This window comes from Mytilus californianus, unplaced genomic scaffold (genome assembly GCF_021869535.1).
Source record: "Mytilus californianus isolate M0D057914Y unplaced genomic scaffold, xbMytCali1.0.p SCAF_21, whole genome shotgun sequence".
NCBI lineage: Eukaryota > Metazoa > Mollusca > Bivalvia > Mytilida > Mytilidae > Mytilus > Mytilus californianus.
In genome coordinates, this window is record NW_026262670.1 from 5,708,582 (window position 1) to 5,727,378 (window position 18,797).

Below are 18,797 nucleotides of genomic sequence, written 5' to 3' on the forward strand. Positions count from 1 at the left end.
ATGAAAAAAATGGGTCACCTCAACCCAATTTAATTCTGATTGTAGTTTAGTGTATTGCTCATATTACGCGCATTATTCAAATTCACTGTCACGGGTTATTTAAAGATTTGAAATTTCCAATAAGTCTCAGGTATCTTCTGAATTTGTTTGATCGAAAATAAGAATTAAAAATATCCTGTGTTTTTATTTTTAGACTTTGTTTATGGATACGTGTACTTAACACAGCTTATATAAACGGTAAGGTAAGTAAGCATTTACTCGTCAAAATGCCTGGTCAAGTCTGGTTATCTCTCTGTGTCGTTGTACTGGTGTTCGGTAAGTGTTATTAATAGTAATATATATATATATAATTATGATTAAAGAAAAAATACGCAGAGTACATATGCTATTTAAGTATCTGAAAAGTAGGACGCTCGATTTCATAAATAAGAAACATCGCAACCTCGTCAGTTTGTCTTTTGTTATATATTTTTTCTGTCGGTATTGATTGCAGACCTCTAATAGTCTCTGGTAAATTTATTCACAACTTTTATAGACTTGGAACGATCAAAGCTTGACTTGTCTTTTGTTGATAGCAGACCTCTAATAGTCTCTGGTAAATTTATTCACAACTTTTATAGACCTGGAACGATCAAAGCTTGACTTGTCTTTTGTTGATTGATGACCTCTTAAATCTCATTTTGGTATTTTTGTGTCGTTGGGTTGCAGTCTCATAGGTGTATACCCCACATCTTTTATTCGTATCTATCATTGGGAGCTTGAAAAGACAAGTAAAGTAATATTGATTTAAAGCTGGGTTTACCATTACAGTACAAAGCTGAGATGCCATTAAAAACAAACATGGGTTGATCGTCAAAAACAGCTACACAAATAAGATGAACAACATTTATTCACGAGTGACGATTAATCAAAAAACAATTTGAATATATATTTTTAAACCGGAGGAAACAAAAGGGCTTGGGCTTTTATGTCGACGACCCGTAGAAACTTGGGACTATTAATTTCTTATGAAAGGTTTTTGTAAGTATAGTAACATCGTTCATTGTTTCGTTCGTCTCATTAAATATTTTTATTGCCAACATGAAATGTTCATTCTCGATGTCGTCGTCCTCCGTCAGTTGAATACAACAAACAATATCTGTTAGTCCTGTAGCCCATATTGGTACCATTTCCGAGATGCTGATACATAAAACAATGTCTCTAATTCTTCGTCAATTTATCCCTTTCTGCACCCATTGTATAAAAAAATTTAATCAACGTGTGGTTCGTTTGATCTCAGTTCTTCATTGGTTAAAATTATTATGACGTCGAATTTTCTTGCTTTCCTCTGAATTTCCTATTGTGACGGCATGAAAAAAGGCGACCATGCCTGATGACGTCACATAGAAAGAACACATCTTTTTGCAGATCATTCGAAAAGAAGGAATAAATTTGCCTGCGTATTGTTTGAAAATCATTAGAGAAACAGATTCTACCACCAAATCTCGTGTAATACGATATTTATCCACTCTCGACAGTTAAATTTTAAATATTTAAAACGCTCGGCGAGCCTCGCGTTTTAAATTTGAAAATTTAACTGTCTCGAGTGGATAAATATCGTATCACACTCGATGCAGTGGTAGAATCTATATGTCTAGATTACTTTTAACGTTTATTGAGTCAGGAGATTTAAAGGAATTTTCAGATATATTTCTTTGGACAGAGAAAAAAGCCATGCTTACATATAAATATTATATTAGATAAGTGTTGATTGGTCAATGATTGCACAACGAGTAGAAGGTTTCTTTTCCATGTTTACAGGTCACATAAATGCCGGGCTTGCTGATATAGGGAACTTAATAGGCGGTGCTGAAAATCTGGCAAATGCACTTGGAACATCTGGGAATGGAGAGGTATTATTATTAACAGTTATATGTGTATTGTTTGAACTGGAGACTAAAGTTTAAAAGTTTGCAATCGAAAAATTGGCCCCCTTTTTTAAAACTCAACTCACCCGTCTGAAAAGACGAGATTCCGTTTTATTTTGATGCTCTAATTTACACAAATTCTAATCAACTACAAGTCATAGAGGAATGATATCTTTAAGATCGCACATCTTTGATAACAACAAAGGACCTTGAAAAAAAGTTGGTCACCTCGACCTATATTTTACACATGAATGATTCTGATTAAAATTTGTGTTAAGGTCCAGATGAAAGCAACAGCAAGTAAAAGAGGAATAATTTTTGTTACTAACAACTCTTTGATTTTAATGAAGGTCCGCACAAAAATTTGTCACTTCAACACAAAAAAAAAAAAACCAACTCGCCACTCGTTATTATGTCTCTTCCTGGAGAACTATTGTTTTACTGTGAATTATTCTCGTTGTTGTTATTGGCGTTCTAATTCTTCTCACATACAAGCTTGTCTTGCTGCTATAGTTTGGGGATTTCAGTTATTTTCACTAACAAAATGTTTTCCATATCCCATGTTAGGATCCTTGTCAGAAGTTGAAGATCTCATACCTGAATATTTTTCGTTATCTGAGTTCTATACTTTTGATGGTGGATCTTGATTATTTCTGTGGGGCGTCTTTCTCCTGTATATGTTTCACTCACGGGGTAAAAATCGGAAAATTGTCGAAACTTATTGGATTTTTATATATTGCATAGTCCGAATTATATTCTTAAAAAGATTTTCATTCATAAAATAGTTATTTTGCACTAAAATAAATTAATTTGTTTCCAAAATGCAATACATAGTTTACTTCTGACAGATTTTGGTTCTCCTTGAAAATACTGGGTCATGATGTATCTAAATTGCAGTCCCGAGTAATCTGAAGATGTTTATTTGGGGTTAAATGATCAGAAATGCACAATTATATATGTTTTTAAATACTTAAAGTATAAACATATTAAGTTGTGAATATGATGATACTGATCATTGAAATAAGATCAAATGATGTAAAAAATGCCACTGGCGTGGAATAAATTCGTGGTAAATTGGTCCTACTTCTTAATTTCCTTATTTCAATCTTTACATATTGTATAGATAGCTGTCTATTGTTGCCGACTGTATGACTCCAGTGTTGTACGGTTATCTTTGTCGTTTGATTGCTGCCTCATTGACGCATATCCATATCTCCTTTTTTTCATATGAATGTAAAAGGAATGAGACATCATACGTAGATTGAGTTGATCGACGTATTTCATGTACGCAAACTATTTCTGTCCAAGTGCAGAATCTGCTGTCGGACGTTGAATCGTTGTCATTTATCCATGTTCGTTTTTTTTAATTTGTTTTAGTTTATTCTTTGAGACGGGATGCTTTATCCTTTGTTGTTACTTTACATAAGCCATTGTGATACGTATAAAATATTAAAATAAATATTTGTATATTTGGACAGCATTATACAAAACAAAACGATCACTTCAGAGAAAATAAAAAAAAGATCAAAGTTGGAAGAAATGATCAAATCATATAAGACATCGAAAAGAGGAGATATTCTTACTTCCAGTAAGAGTTTTGATATACAGTCATGGCACCAGATGATTTGAGGAACAGACCTTCTTCATAGGTTCCTGGTGGACGTCGATCTGAGTCTTATATATATATATATATATATATATATATATATATATGTTTTGTATTTAATTTATAAATTAAGATTCATTGTTACATCTGGTGATCCGTTTATTTGGCAATCGCCATGGCAGTCAGCAGGGTTTAAGAACATCCGTTGTTCGACCTGCTAGTCAAATGCGTTTTGTTAAAATATACTTTTTCACTTTTTGGTCTTTTGGAAAATGTTGTTTGTGCTGTATTTAGACCACTCTACCAAGAAATTTGTTTTGCATGCACACGTATAAAAATTGCGGTTTTTATCCAACGCAATCATAGGTTTGAACGTTGTTTTCAATTTAGACTTGTATATATATATATATATATATATATATAATATGGCACTGAATATTGACTAAAGACTTTAAGTGGCTTATAACTTTTGGTTGTTTAATATGAAATGAGCTCGAGACATATAGTATACACATGCCATTCAATGTTTCATATTTATCATTCATTATTTTTAAATACATTATACCGTGCGTATTTCTTAAGATAAATAGAACTATAATTAATGCATTCAACCCTTAGTTTCACCATTTCTTTGGAATGAACTACCCCTAAATGGATAAAATAATGTCTGTTCAATTTGCAGACAATAGCAGGTGTTATTTTTTCTCTGATAAAGATTTCAATCGAATTGCTCAAATTACATGACTTGAATAACTGTTTCGTTTTGTTTTCGGGGCATTATCAATTATGACTTGATTCAGCAATTTCCGATTAAAATTACCAAATTTACCGAATCTGAACCACCACCATCACTATCATCACTCATCATCATCACTTACACTGATCATCACCTTCATCAACAAAACACGTATATTATTGTGACCACTGCATATGATGTTCCGACAATGCATATAATGTTATCACGACTGCATATAATGTTGAGACCACTGCATATAATGTTGTAACCACTACATATAATGTTCCGACAACTGCATAGAATGTTGTGACCACTGCATATAATGTTGGAACCACTGCATATAATATTGCCACGACTGTATATAATGGTGTGACCACTGCATATAATGTTGTAACAACTGCATATAATTTTGTGACCACTGCATATAATGCTGTCACGGCTGCATTTAATGCTGTGACCACTGCATATAATGCTGTGACCACTGCATATAATGATGATCATCAACATAAGGCAGTCATGGCGTTCCATAGAAGAAAGTATAGACGTTTCATTTGATCATACCAGTTATTTAATTGTCGAATAATCTATTTGAATGTTCTAGTTTTCCAATAGTTTGTTATTTGTTGCGTTGATTAAGCGTTGATCTGGTACAGTTTTGAATAATAACCTTTATCTTACGTATGGACAAACATGGATTTTATGTATAAAGATTGATAGGGACCTCTCTATGTTCGAATATAAATAGAAACGTCTACACAAACTTGGGATTTACCCGGAAATACATTCAACTTCATAATGTTTAAACCGGTTTGCAGTTGAAATCACGAAAAACACACTAACACAATCCGAAAATCAATTATCAAGACATTTTGCTATTACAGAATTAATAATATGTTTTCTAGAGGGTATTGACGTATAAACTGGCAGGTTAATACTTCGGAATTTTATGAAAAGTTTGTGAGTCAGTGTTCCAGTTTACACACAAATTACCTCTAGAAAAAAAATTTTCAATCATGAAAATTCTCGACCCAAACATTTGTTATTTTCTTCCATCAATTTCAACTTCTTCTTGTGACTTGAATAATTAACAGTATTATTATGCAAAAAAACACCAGATAATTGGTATTTTCAAAACACTTTTGTTAATGGTTGACACAGAAAAAGCATTTAGACATTAGGTAATGTATCTTAAACTGAAGTGGTGATAAAATGACAGACAGATAGTTGTCGCTCAATTAATACCATCGATAATTCTCATATATTTAAACCATTGATAATGCTTTAACCGCATGACATGGGAAAATAAAATGTCTTCATGACAAGACCACAATCGATAGAAACAAAAGATAGAATGATCCTAATATAGACTGAGAACGGACTAAGATGTTCAAAGTTGAAAACAAACCGTGATTCATGACAAAGGACCATGAAAGATTGAAACAATAAGGAACATGGTCCTAATAAAGACTGAGAACGGACTCAGATGTTCAAAGTTGAAAACAAACCGTGATTCATGACAAAGGACCATGAAAGATTGAAACAATAAGGAACATGGTCCTAATAAAGACTGAGAACGGACTCAGATGTTCAGAATAGAAAACAAACCTTTGTTTGCTTTCTATGTTGTGATGTTACACTTTTGTTTCAGGTAAAGGTGAATGTTGGTACCTATTAAAACGTTTAAACCCGCTGCATTTGTTTGCACCTGTCCCAAGTCAGGAACCTGATGTTCAGTGTTGTCGTTTGTTGATGTGGTTCATAAGTGTTTCATATTCTTAATGAAAAAGGACAATGATTGTTATAAACAATAACGAACCTGATCCAAAAAAAAAGAGATGTTCAGATTAGAAAACAAACCTTTCCTCGTGACAGAAGTTCGTGATTGATAAAAAAAACCAGAAAAAAATGATCCAAATAAAGATGGGGAACGCTTCAGATGTTCAGAGTAGAAAACAGAACTTTCCTCGTGACAAAATTAAGTTCGTGATTGGTAGAAAAAAGGAAAATGATCCAAATAAACATGGAGAACGGACTCAGATGTTCAGAGTAGAATACAAACCGTTCTTCATGACAGCAGTTCGTGGTTGGGGAAAAAAAGCAAAAATGATCCAAATAAAGCTGGGGAACGGACTCAGAGTAGAAAACAAACCTTTCCCCATGACAAAGGTTTTTTTTATAAAATAAAGCTGGGGAACAGACTCAAAGTAGAAAACAAACCTTTCCCCATGACAAAGGTTTTTTTTATAAAATAAAGCTGGGGAACGGACTCAGAGTAGAAAACAAACCTTTCCCCATGACAAAGGTTTTTTTTATAAAATAAAGCTGGGGAACGGACTCAGAGTAGAAAACAAACCTTTCCTCATAACAAAGGTTTGTTATAAAATAAAGCTGGGGAACAGACTCAAAGTAGAAAACAAACCTTTCCTCATGACTAAGGTTTGTTATAAAATAAAGCTGGGGAACGGACTCAGAGTAGAAAACAAACCTTTCCCCATGACAAAGGTTTGTTATAAAATAAAGCTGGGGAACGGACTCGGAGTAGAAAACAAACCTTTCCTCATGACAAAGGTTTGTTATAAAATAAAGCTGGGGAACGGACTCAGAGTAGAAAACAAACCTTTCCTCATGACAAAGGTTTGTTATAAAATAAAGCTGGGGAACGGACTCAGAGTAGAAAACAAACCTTTCCTCATGACAAAGGTTTGTTATAAAATAAAGCTGGGGAACGGACTCAGAGTAGAAAACAAACCTTTCCTCATGACAAAGGTTTGTTATAAAATAAAGCTGGGGAACGGACTCAGAGTAGAAAACAAACCTTTCCTCGTGACAAAGGTTTGTTATAAAATAAAGCTGGGGAACGGACTCGGAGTAGAAAACAAACCTTTCCTCATGACAAAGGTGTGTTATAAAATAAAGCTGGGGAACGGACTCAGAGTAGAAAACAAACCTTTCCTCATGACAAAGGTTTGTTATAAAATAAAGGTGGGGAACGGACTCAGAGTAGAAAACAAACCTTACCTCATGACAAAGGTTTGTTATAAAATAAAGCTGGGGAACGGACTCAGATGTTCAGAGTAGAAAACAAACCTTTCCTCATGACAAAAGTTCGTAATTGTTAAAAAAAAGGGAAAATGATCCAAATAAATCAGAATTAACTCGGATGTTGAGAGTTATTGACACATGTCGTGTTTTCCATGTTAACAAGTGGAATTGGCTATATTTCAGAAAATAAAACATCACAAGAAAAAAATGAAAACGTGTTGTATATGTTAAAATTTGTTCACCCTAGGTTAGTTATGACAAGGAATTTCTGTAATTATCAACAAATTCATGATGACGACGCGAAACATTGATATAATGATTTCAATTATCCCACAAGATATAATTCCAAATAATTCTAAGGGATAGGCTGTTAGAGATGTAGTTGGTAAACGAACGGAATGTTGTAATATAGTTTATAATTCAATCTTAAAGATATTTTAACAGCAAAATTTCTTTCATTTGTTTTCTTTTAATTTTGCTATCGATTCTACATCTTGGTAAAGATTTCTTATCTTCGTGCTTTTTCTAGAGTGATACTACGTTTGGTAGATGTGTTTTTCAACAGACAAGCGATATTCCTTTAAGAACCAAAACTAATCAGTATGAGACAGCGTCTCAAGAAGAAGGGAATGAATTTAGCATTTTATAATTTTACTTTCCGTTGCTGTCACTCTATTATAGTAGCTTATTGGTTGAAGTTTATAATTTGGTTGGTACTCCATAAATTTTTTCGCATAGCAACATTTTAATCCAATTTTACACCAAGCTCCTTCGGGCTGATGCACTCGTCGTTTTCTATTTAACGTAGGAAATGACAGTACCATTAAGGGCATACGATACAGTAGAGATCCCTCGTTGATTTTTTCTTGAAATTTTGGTAGAAGGTCAATTTCGATGTGTACTTTTGAAATATGCAAAGAAAAATATACCTTCATGACTTACTTTTTGAGATAATTTGGTTCGAAATTTGCATATTTGAAGGAAAAACCCTGAAATTTCAAAAATCAGGACTTTTAAGGAAAGTACCAATACTTTTGAACGAACAGTCATAATTTAACCGGGTTTTTTGTAAAATGTTCCCTTGATCCATGGCATCAGCATGCTGTAACAAGTTAACGGTTGAAATAAATAATTATATCCTAAATTCTTTTAATACAAGTTAAATAAAGAAGATGAAAATATTTTTGCGTCTACACAGAAGTGCAGAAAAAATTCTATCGTTGATTTTTTCTTAAAATTTTGGCGGAGCGTTCTTGAAACAGAACTTGATTGATTGCAAAAGAAAAAACTGGGGGTCCATGTGCTTGTTTTTTCAATAAAAGCAATAAACCTTAATTTTTATTGGCAAACGGGACGTTTGCCAATAAGGCGCCAAACTACGTTGGAATAAGTTTTATTCGCAACAACGTCGTGAAATCTTTCCCGCCGTTCACTACTACGTTGTCAATTTCAGTGGTAGAGCCAAGGTGTTTTTTTTTTAAACCAATGATATTAATCATGAAAATTAATAAAGCTGGCTCCTCGTAAATAGCATCATATTTGCCAAACCTTTATGAATTGTTACGAAACTTGGATAGAAAAAGTATTCTAGTAAATTACTTTTAGAAAAGACATGTTCGGAAACAAAACAGATATATATATAATAAAAAAATTAATTTGCATCTCTGCATGTCCGACATTAGTCATACAATTCATGTAGACAACACAGCTTGAACATAGTTTTAATTGTTCAAAAAGCCCCGACATTACAAAATGTGCAACAATTATAAAGTAAGGGGGATGATATAAAAATAAGGACATTTGGTATGATTGCAAAAGAGACAACTATCAACCATAGTTCAAATGACGAAGATAAACGCTATTAAAGGTAACCCTACGGCCTTCAACACAAAAAAAAGAAAAAAAAAAGCCACACCGTATAGTCAGCTTTAAAAAGCCCCGACATGAAAATGTGAAATAATTCAAACAAGAAAACTAACGACCTACTCTATAGGCATTACATGAACACAAAATCATACCCACATTAAATCGGGCCAGCTAAGTCCATTACAGTGTAGTACTAGTATAACATTTCATACAGCAGTCGATATAAGAGCATGAAATTTAATGATTCTGTATCAATAGATAAGTTACCTAAGCTTGTCTTCAGGGTATTTTTTTTATTACGGTACATATAATCATTGAATTACTTGTCTGTATTTTACCTTCAATCTAGGAGTGAGTGCAACCACATTGTTTGTCCGGTCCAACAAATATTTTGTTTCTTATCTGAGAAACTTCTTTACAAAAAGACTTCGTATTGTTCAGTAACTTAACATCAATGAGTTGCAACTCTGGTCTGTCAAATACCTAATTCCTGTGTGCCGATTTTTCTCTCTCAATATGTACATAGAGGATATGCTTAGCACATCAACGGGTGCGTTTTTGTTTTTGGGCTATAATACGGGGCTTATAACTGTGTCATTTTAACTGACAGTTCTTCTTCATACACATATATATTCCACGGGTTAAATTCTAAAAATGTCGTTAAACTCTTTATTGTACCTTTTCAAAGTCAGGAACAGTAAGATGCGTTGTCATTATTTATTACGTTTTTTTGTGAGCCAAATGGTGAAGTTACTATATAAATTACTTATTGTTTTGGGTTTTTTTTGTGTAGTTGGGTTTTTCTCTCATCGACGTCTTATGTTTTTCTTATCTCTTATTCATTTTCTATATGAAATAACAGACATACAAAGTTAAGAATGTGGATTTGATTTTTTTCCCATTCGAAGTTAATATTGTTGACTTCCTTATTAATGAATAAATATAACAATTCTCGTGATTTGGCCGATTTTCATTGCAGGTACTTTTTTCAATTTCGCGCAATCGGGATTATGACGTCAGTGGATTTTCCGCAAATGTGACTACATCTAAAGCGACGTCGCGAAATGTAATCGTTCTTATTAGAAACATCGCGAAATTACAACGTTCTGATTAACAACGTCGCGAAAACAACACGAAAAGTTTTGAAAACGTTATTATCTGCCCCTGCTACTGTATCGTATGCCCTTAAATGGAAGTTTTGTTTTTATTTTAACCTATTTGTGACATTTTTACCAATTATGTCTGTTTGTTTTGTTTACACATTGTTGTCAATATAATGGTATTTTATGCGACTGTCATATAAGTGAGAGGTTTAGCTAGCTATAAAACCAGGTTTAATCCACCTTTTTTTACATAACAAAATGCTTGTACTAAGTTAGAAATATGACAGTTGTTATCCAATCGTTTGATGTGTTTGGGCTTTTGATTTTGCCCTTTTATATCAGGGATTTTCCGTTTTGAATTTTCCTCGGAGTTCAGTATTTTTTGGGATTTTACTTTTCATTAGATTTCCCACTGACTCTAGTTTCTTCCACTAATAAAAACTAACTGCCACGATATAGCAAATAGCATTATATTCTACTGGGGAAGTTCTCAAACCTCTTTCCTAATTTTGTACATTTTTGCATCTTCTATAGGAACGAAAAAAAGCTGCACTGCCAATCCAGTTTTAAAGTTTTATATGTTCTAAAACATAAAATGTATTTGAAATTTACTTATCCAGCGTATGCTATGCCTTATTTTTTTTTAAGATACACAGGTTTGTCTGTACTCATGGTAAATTGTCAAGTTAAAACATAGCCATTTAATCTAAAAGGTCCACATGAACTTTAAGTACACGTATTAATAAACAAAGTCTAAAAATAACTAGTTTATTTTTAATTCTTACTGTCTATTTATGGAAATATAGAAGTAACTTGAGACTTATGGTAATTGTCAAATCTTTAAATGATTTTTAAAAGTTAATTTGAACAATGAGCGTAATACGAAAAACACGTTGGCATTTTTCACATCAATAATTTTCTTTTTCTGATATTAGTACGTTTAAAATATTTCTCAGAAAAAAACGGTTAATTGATATTCGTGATTCTAAAATAAAATACTATCAACATGTAACTGTACCTACAAGCTTGGGACTTTGTTTATATATATGATGTGTAAAATATGGGTAACCGTAGGCATCTTATACGTAGAATGTTGGATGCGTTTATATTTTATAGAATACAGATTTTTACAAAATAATCTCAGTATGATGTAATACCCCGTAATTGCATTTTTCGAAAATAAGGGAGCTACCATTTGATTTTTAATGGAAAGGGGGGGGGGGGGGTTATTTTTTAAGATGTTATCTCTGTCCTGCCTTTTAATTTTTCACTCTATTTGGTCCTGTCTTTTTTTATTAGTTTATCCTGACTTTTTTTTTAACATAAATTTCCATCCTGTCTTTTTTTGTCAAGTTGCTCATCCTGCTTTTTTTTACTGTAGTTTGTATAATTAACGTCCTACAAAAGAATTAAATCCTTTAAGCTAGCGGTTTCTTTGCTGATTTTTTTTATTATAGAATTATATTATAGGCACCGACTGTTCTTTGTTTGAAGGGGGAGGGGGGATAATTTTCTATCATGAAAACTTTTTTCGACTTAAATAAACAAAATGTTATTTTTCAATAAAATACATCAACTAGAAATTTAGTTAGAAACGCAATGTTTTATTGACCCCCACCCTTAATTTTTAAATGGAAACACATTTTTTTCGTATATTTGTAATCTGGTAACACATTGCAATGTTCACTATATCACCGCTTTTATTATCTATATAGTAATTAATATCATCGTTACATAACAGTTTATTGCAAGACGCCGTACAGAAAACAAGTTGCTATTTTGCAATTCGCCGTACAACTTCATGAAATTTGCTGTACAAAAAAATGGTTTTGTCGTATTCTTTAAAGAACGTCTTTTTGATAGCAAATTTTAGTAACTATGAAGTAACACTATCATAATCTAAAAATTTGTTTGTTTGTCTTGAAAAAGAATGAGACACAGTTGAATATCTAACCAAAGGGGGGACAGAGGTCGATTGACCTCGAAATTGTCCTGGACTAAGTGCACAGTTTTGGTGAATAACTCAAAATCTTGTCTTTGTTTGCTACTTGTTGGCATTTCAAATTAAATCTTTATATGTTAAAAATCGTTTCAAAAGCGGTAACATCATCGAAACGGTAGAAATGTTTAAAATTATAGGAATTCTTTCCTAGTTTATTTATGTTTTCGTTTCTCTCCGCTTCGTTGGTACCCAATATCTGGTGGCGATGATACACAGTGAACACTGTATACAGGAGACAGTCTCTTAATTTTCCCGAGAGGGCTCATATCATTTCATTTCTGTTCTCTTTGGTTTTTTAGGCCATTTTTCTTTATTCTTTATACATTTTGCCCAATATTTTCTATTCTTATTATTGTAGGACAGCATTATTCTCAATTCTATTTTTATTTTGGTCCATTTTCGCTATTCTTCTTGTTTATGCCATTATTCTCTATTCGGTAAACACGCATCCTCATCCTGCTACCTGTGAGTTGGCATGGCAATGTAAAAAAAATATGTTACTCAAAGATAAACAATTTCTGCAAATTTTCAAATATTTCTGATCACATAATGTCGGGAACATGGAGGCCGTAATAACTATAAATAGCACAATGGGAAATTGGGTTAAAAAATACCCACACATGGTATATATAAATTGCAATTGATTATTTGTTTATTGACGTTTACAGGTTTAGTTAAAGGTAAATAACTGTATATAATTTAATTCAGGTCTATCCATTATTTATTTCAAAGATTGCAAAATTAAGAAGAAAAACACTTTATAATGCGTAAAAACTAATATGCGTGTAAAGCTAAAAATGTCAACGTTGATTACTGTCGGGACAGACATGGCTAAACAGAAGTATAGATGATTTAATAATAGGCAAAATGGTTCGTTGTGTTTATGTTTTATTGATTTAAACTGGGACTAATACATAAAATTTAAACCATGAATATGTTACACGAAGTTAAGTGAGTTATTCTAAAATGTATGACCATCTTAAAACGAAATCTTTTATGCAAAGGTATTATTCGTTTTCTAGGGTTTTGTCTGCAATAGATACATGAGATATAACATTTGAAAGGTACTGAAGATATGGGACAAGCACAAGCTGGTAGCGGAGAGGTAAGCAGTTGATTTGGTTTTTATTATTTGAAAGGTATCCTTGATGCGGATCCAGAATTTTGAAAGAGAGAGAGAGAGAGAGGGGCACAAACTAGGCAGCGTTTTGAGTGAAAATTCCAATCACCCCATATATGTAGCTCCATAAATTCACTTCTGCCTTAAAGACGTATGATACTAACTATTGCCATCGGCTTCGCCTCGAGTAATAGTAAGTATCACAGGGACAACAAACTTGCTATTACCCTCATAACCAGTCATTAGGTGTATAATATATAACGTTGTTTTGTATTGCTCACGACGATTTAGCATTTACAATACTTTTGACCTTTAATTTTATACAGTCATTAACCCGAATAGTGAGTGACTCAAAATTGGTTATCTTACATATGTTTAAAGGGAGATGGGGATGTCTGTCTTTAAAGCTGAGGCAGATTTAATCGTAAATATTTAAAATGTTATATTAACAATAGAAACGTTGAACGTTGACAATGACTTCGACAGTCAACCATCCAATCAAGAGTGGCGTTAAATGGTACATTACACGAACAAACTTTTTATATAGCTATCATTATTTTACTTAACGGCTGTTTCATCATTAAATGCATTGCCCTCTTTTATTAAATAGATTGATCGTGGTGATGGAAAGATTGTAAGCTGGTCATTTAAAGGTCAGATAATTGGTTTAGAGTGGAAATACAAAGGTATTTGTGTGGATAGAGCCACTGGTGTAACAACTACTGTTATAAAACAAAGCAGAGGAGGGGCCATTGAGCATTCCATGAAAGACCTGTACCAGAAGCTGGCATCAATGAACGCATTATAACATTTATATATTTAATTTTTACTCAGTACTATCTTATGTATTCTATATCAAATAGTAGACATCCGGCCATTTTCAATGCTATTTTTATTTTTATATACCGTAAATTTGGTTCTTTTGGTTGTAGCTTTATTTTGTTTTATTTGGTGCCTCCAATGAAAGTGCCAAAATTAAACACGCGAAAATAAAGCAAACATTAAACATTGAAACGCCAAAATCGAGGACCGGTACGACGATATCGTAGTGTTAATTATTGGGGGAAATAGCTTATGTTATTATATCTTCCGTATATATTTCCTTTTATTCTATACATAGCCAAATCTGCAAATAAATACGGGGTATAATTTGAATACAACACTATATAATTTTTATTTAATTGTCAATTTTCTGAAATAGTTAAGAAAACACAATATGAATTTGTATTCACATAAGTCATAAATATGCCAGGCTATTGCTGATTAGACATCGTTATTGGTAATTAGAATATGAAAAATCCTTGTAATCCTTTATCTTCTATTAATTGGCATGTACTGCCAGAGGCATAAGGATTAAAATTTAAATCCTTGATCGTTAATTATTAACATGTAGTTATCAAAATCACTTTCTTTTAGCGTTCAACCCGGAGATCCGGAACTATTTGCAATTGCATTCGTATCTTATTCCTTCATTTAGTTAACTTTGTCGTGTTTCTAGTCTGTGTAGGTCATTGATATTTTTTCAATAAACATAATCTAGTAAATAAGGGCAAATATGAATGAACTCGCACACTTCTATTGTTCCAAAATTAAACACATCAATTGGACGAAGCACCAAAATTACACACACAAAAATAAAACACATGCCGTTTGAGTGAAAACCGCCAAAATATCCCGACGCCAAAATTTCCCAATTTACGGTACTTTATGAAATGTTGTGAAATTTAGATCTTTTAGTGAACTCAAGTTGTATCGTTCAGTTTTATTATATATATTACACCTATTCTTATACTTATTTCTACGGTCTAACCCTAACCCTAACTGATCAATTGTATATAACAAAAAAAAAACCAAAACAATAAATCAACTTGCTTCTTATTTTCGTGCAAACAATACATACTTATAAGGCCAATGTAAAATGGTATCAAACCACCACACATCCAGCACCAACTCCAATGTGTACGAGTGTGTTGTGTGTAATAATTACTATTCTATGTTTATTGCGAAACCCTGTTGTATATTTCCAATTTTACAATCCGGGACCTTTTATAGCTAGCTATGCGGTATTTTGTTCAATCTTGCCCGGTGACAATATATATTTGCTTACTACTTTGTCTTTTGGTCTCTGGATATATCTCATTTGGTAATTAAGCTTCATCTCCTCATACAATGTATATGTTTTTATTTAATCTGTACTTGTAGAAACAGACAAAATTGTTTTACATTTGTCTTTTCGGGGCATTTAAAGGCAGACTATGCGGTATGGGATTTGCTCATTGTTGAAGGCAGTACAGTGACTTATAGTTGTTAATTTCTGTGTCATTTGATCTCTTGTGAAAAGTTATCTCATTGTCAATTTTTTCTAAGCCTTTCGTTGTATCCCCCAACCGAAAACCCTCGAAATAATTTCTAGTGATTGGGGGGGGGGTAACTGGCTTAGGTTCCTTGATATAAAAAACATTCACATATTGGTTTACATTTAGATTGATTAATTGATTAATTGATTCTTTACTTTATATTGCTTAACGTCACTTTCAGTATTTTGTTCTATTTTATGGCGGTCCGTTTTTATTGGTGGAATAATCCAGAGTGCCCGAAGAGAACAATCAACCATCGGGGGTAAAACTGACAATTCTAATCAATTAAGATACTAGTCTAGCGCACATGACAGGTGTATGATTTTAACTCATAACCTCCAGTGTTGACAGGCTAGTGATATATTTGTTTGACTACTAAAAGCAATCGGCCACCGAGGCCACTTTTTTGCTTTAGAATTGATAAAAAATACTTAAAAGTGATAAACAAATGTGATATAACACCCTAATTATTTTAGTTGGTGTCGATGTCAATACATAGTACATCACCAAAACATATTCCGTAGATTGACGTTTATAGTTTTCTGAAATAATACTTTTTCAGTCGGTTTGGCAGCAGTTTCGGATACAAAAGTGTAATCGTGTAAAAGATTGACGAGACTTCCAATTACTATATATTCTATAAATTGATTGACGTTTATAGTTTACTATAAGATCGTAGTAGCTTATTCATTGACATTTATAGTTTACTATCATATCGTAGTAGGTTATGGATTGACCTTTATAGTTTGCTATAAGATCGTAGTACCTTATTGATTGACATTTATAGTTTACTATAAGATCGTAGTACCTTATTGATTGACGTTTATAGTTCGCAATAAGATCGTAGTAGCTTATTGATTGACCTTTATAGTTTGTTATAAGATCGTAGTAGCTTATTGGTTGACATTTATAGTCTGCTATAAGATCGTAGTAGCTTATTGATTGACCTTTATAGTTTGTTAGAAGATCGTAGTAGCTTATTGGTTGACATTTATAGCCTGCTATAAGATCGTAGTAGCTTATTGATTGACGTTCATAGTTTGTTATAAGATCGTAGTAGCTTATTGATTGACGTTTATAGATTGTTATAAGATCGTAGAACCTTATTGATTGACGTTTATAGTTTCTTATAAGATCGTTAAACCTTATTGATTGACGTTTATAGTTTGTTATAAGATCGTAGTAGCTTATTGGTTGACGTTTATAGTTTGTTACAAGATCGTAGAACCTTATTGATTGACATTTATAGTTTTCTATAAGATCGTAGTACCTTATTGATTGACGTTTATAGTTTGCTATAAGATCGAAGTAGCTTATTGGTTGACATTTATAGTTTGCTATAAGATCGTAGTACCTTATTGATTGACATTTATAGTTTGTTATAAGATCGTTGCAGCTGATGGATTGACATTTATAATTTGCTATCATATCGTAGTAGGTTATGGATTGACTTGTATAGTTTGCTATAAGATCGTAGTACCTTATTGGTTGACATTTATAGTTTGCTATAAGATCGTAGTAGCTTATTGGTTGACATTTATAGTCTGCTATATGATCGTAGTACCTTATTGGTTGACATTTATAGTTTACTATAAGATCGAAGTACCGTATTGGTTGACATTTATAGTTTGCTATAAGATCGTAGTACCTTATGGGTTGACATTTATAGTTTGCTATAAGATCGTAGCAGCTGATGGATTGACATTTATAGTTTACTATAAGATCGTAGTAGCTTATTGATTGACATTTATAGTTTGTTATAAGATCGTAGTAGGTTATGGATTGACATTTATAGTTTGCTATAAGATCGTAGCAGCTGATGGATTGACATTTATAGTTTGCTATAAGATCGTAGCAGCTGATGGATTGACATTTATAGTTTTTTATAAGATCGTAGTAGCTTATTGATTGACATTTATAGTTGATTATAAGATCGTAGTAGCTTTTTGATTGACATTTATAGTTTGTTATAAGATCGTAGTACCTTATTGATTGACGTTTATAGTTCGCAATAAGATCGTAGTAGCTTATTGATTGACATTTATAGTTTGCTATAAGATCGTAGAACCTTATTGATTGACATTTATAGTTTGCTATAAGATCGTGGTACCTTATTGATTGACATTTATAGTTTTCTATAAGATCGTAGTAGCTTATTGATTGACGTTTATAGTTTACTATAAGATCGTAGTAGGTTATGGATTGACATTTATAGTTTACTAGAAGATCGTAGTACCTTATTGATTGACATTTATAGTTTGTTATAAGATCGTAGTAGGTTATGGATTGACATTTATAGTTTTCTAAAAAATCGTAGTAGCTTATTGATTGACATTTATAGTTTGTTATAAGATCGTAGTACCTTATTGATTGACATTTATAGTTTGCTATAAGATCGTAGTACCTTATTGATTGACGTTTATAGTTTGTTATAAGATCGTAGTAACTTATTAATTGACGTTTATAGTTTATTATAAGATCGTAGTAGCTTATTGATTGACGTTTATAGTTTACTATAAGATCGTAGTACCTTATTGATTGACCTTTATAGTTTGTTATAAGATCGTAGAACCTTATTGATTGACATTTATAGTTTGTTATAAGATCGTAGTACCTTATTGGTTGACGTTTATAGTTTGCTATAAGATCGTGGTACCTTATTGATTGACATTTATAGTTTGTTATAAGATCGTAGTAGGTTATGGATTGACGTTTATAGTTTGTTATAAGATTGTAGTAGCTCCTGGATTGACGTTTATAGTTTGCTTTAAGATCGTAGTACCTCATTGATTGACCTTTACAGTTTACTATAAGATCGTAGTACCTTATTGATTGACCTTTATAGGTTGCTATAAGATGGTAGCAGCTGATGGATTGACGTTAATAGTTTGCTATCATATCGTAGTAGGTTATGAATTGACATTTATAGTTTGCTATAAGATCGTAGTTCCTTATTGATTGACGTTTATAGTTTGTTATAAGATCGTAGCAGCTGATGGATTGACATTTATAATTTGCTATCATATCGTAGTAGGTTATGGATTGACCTTTATAGTTT

At 32.4% G+C, this 18,797-nt stretch overlaps 2 long non-coding RNA genes across 6 annotated transcripts; one reads left to right on the forward strand and one right to left on the reverse strand.

Annotated features, from left to right (window-relative positions):
• Window positions 1-221: 221 nt before the first annotated feature.
• On the forward strand, window positions 222-13,338 carry LOC127732028 (uncharacterized). 2 transcript variants are annotated; one of them, XR_007996026.1, is made up of 3 exons: window positions 222-315; window positions 1,801-1,892; window positions 13,285-13,338. It is a non-coding gene; the product is annotated as an uncharacterized LOC127732028 (long non-coding RNA). The 2 variants fall into 2 exon arrangements; XR_007996025.1 differs by lacking the exon at window positions 13,285-13,338 and adding an exon at window positions 3,386-3,407.
• LOC127732029 (uncharacterized) lies at window positions 4,581-7,502 on the reverse strand. 4 transcript variants are annotated; one of them, XR_007996030.1, is made up of 3 exons: window positions 7,131-7,502; window positions 6,801-7,064; window positions 4,581-6,398 (listed from the first exon to the last, which is right to left on the reverse strand). It is a non-coding gene; the product is annotated as an uncharacterized LOC127732029 (long non-coding RNA). The 4 variants fall into 4 exon arrangements; XR_007996028.1 differs by lacking the exon at window positions 4,581-6,398 and adding an exon at window positions 6,459-6,534; XR_007996027.1 differs by lacking the exon at window positions 4,581-6,398 and adding an exon at window positions 6,459-6,602.
• Window positions 13,339-18,797: the final 5,459 nt, after the last annotated feature.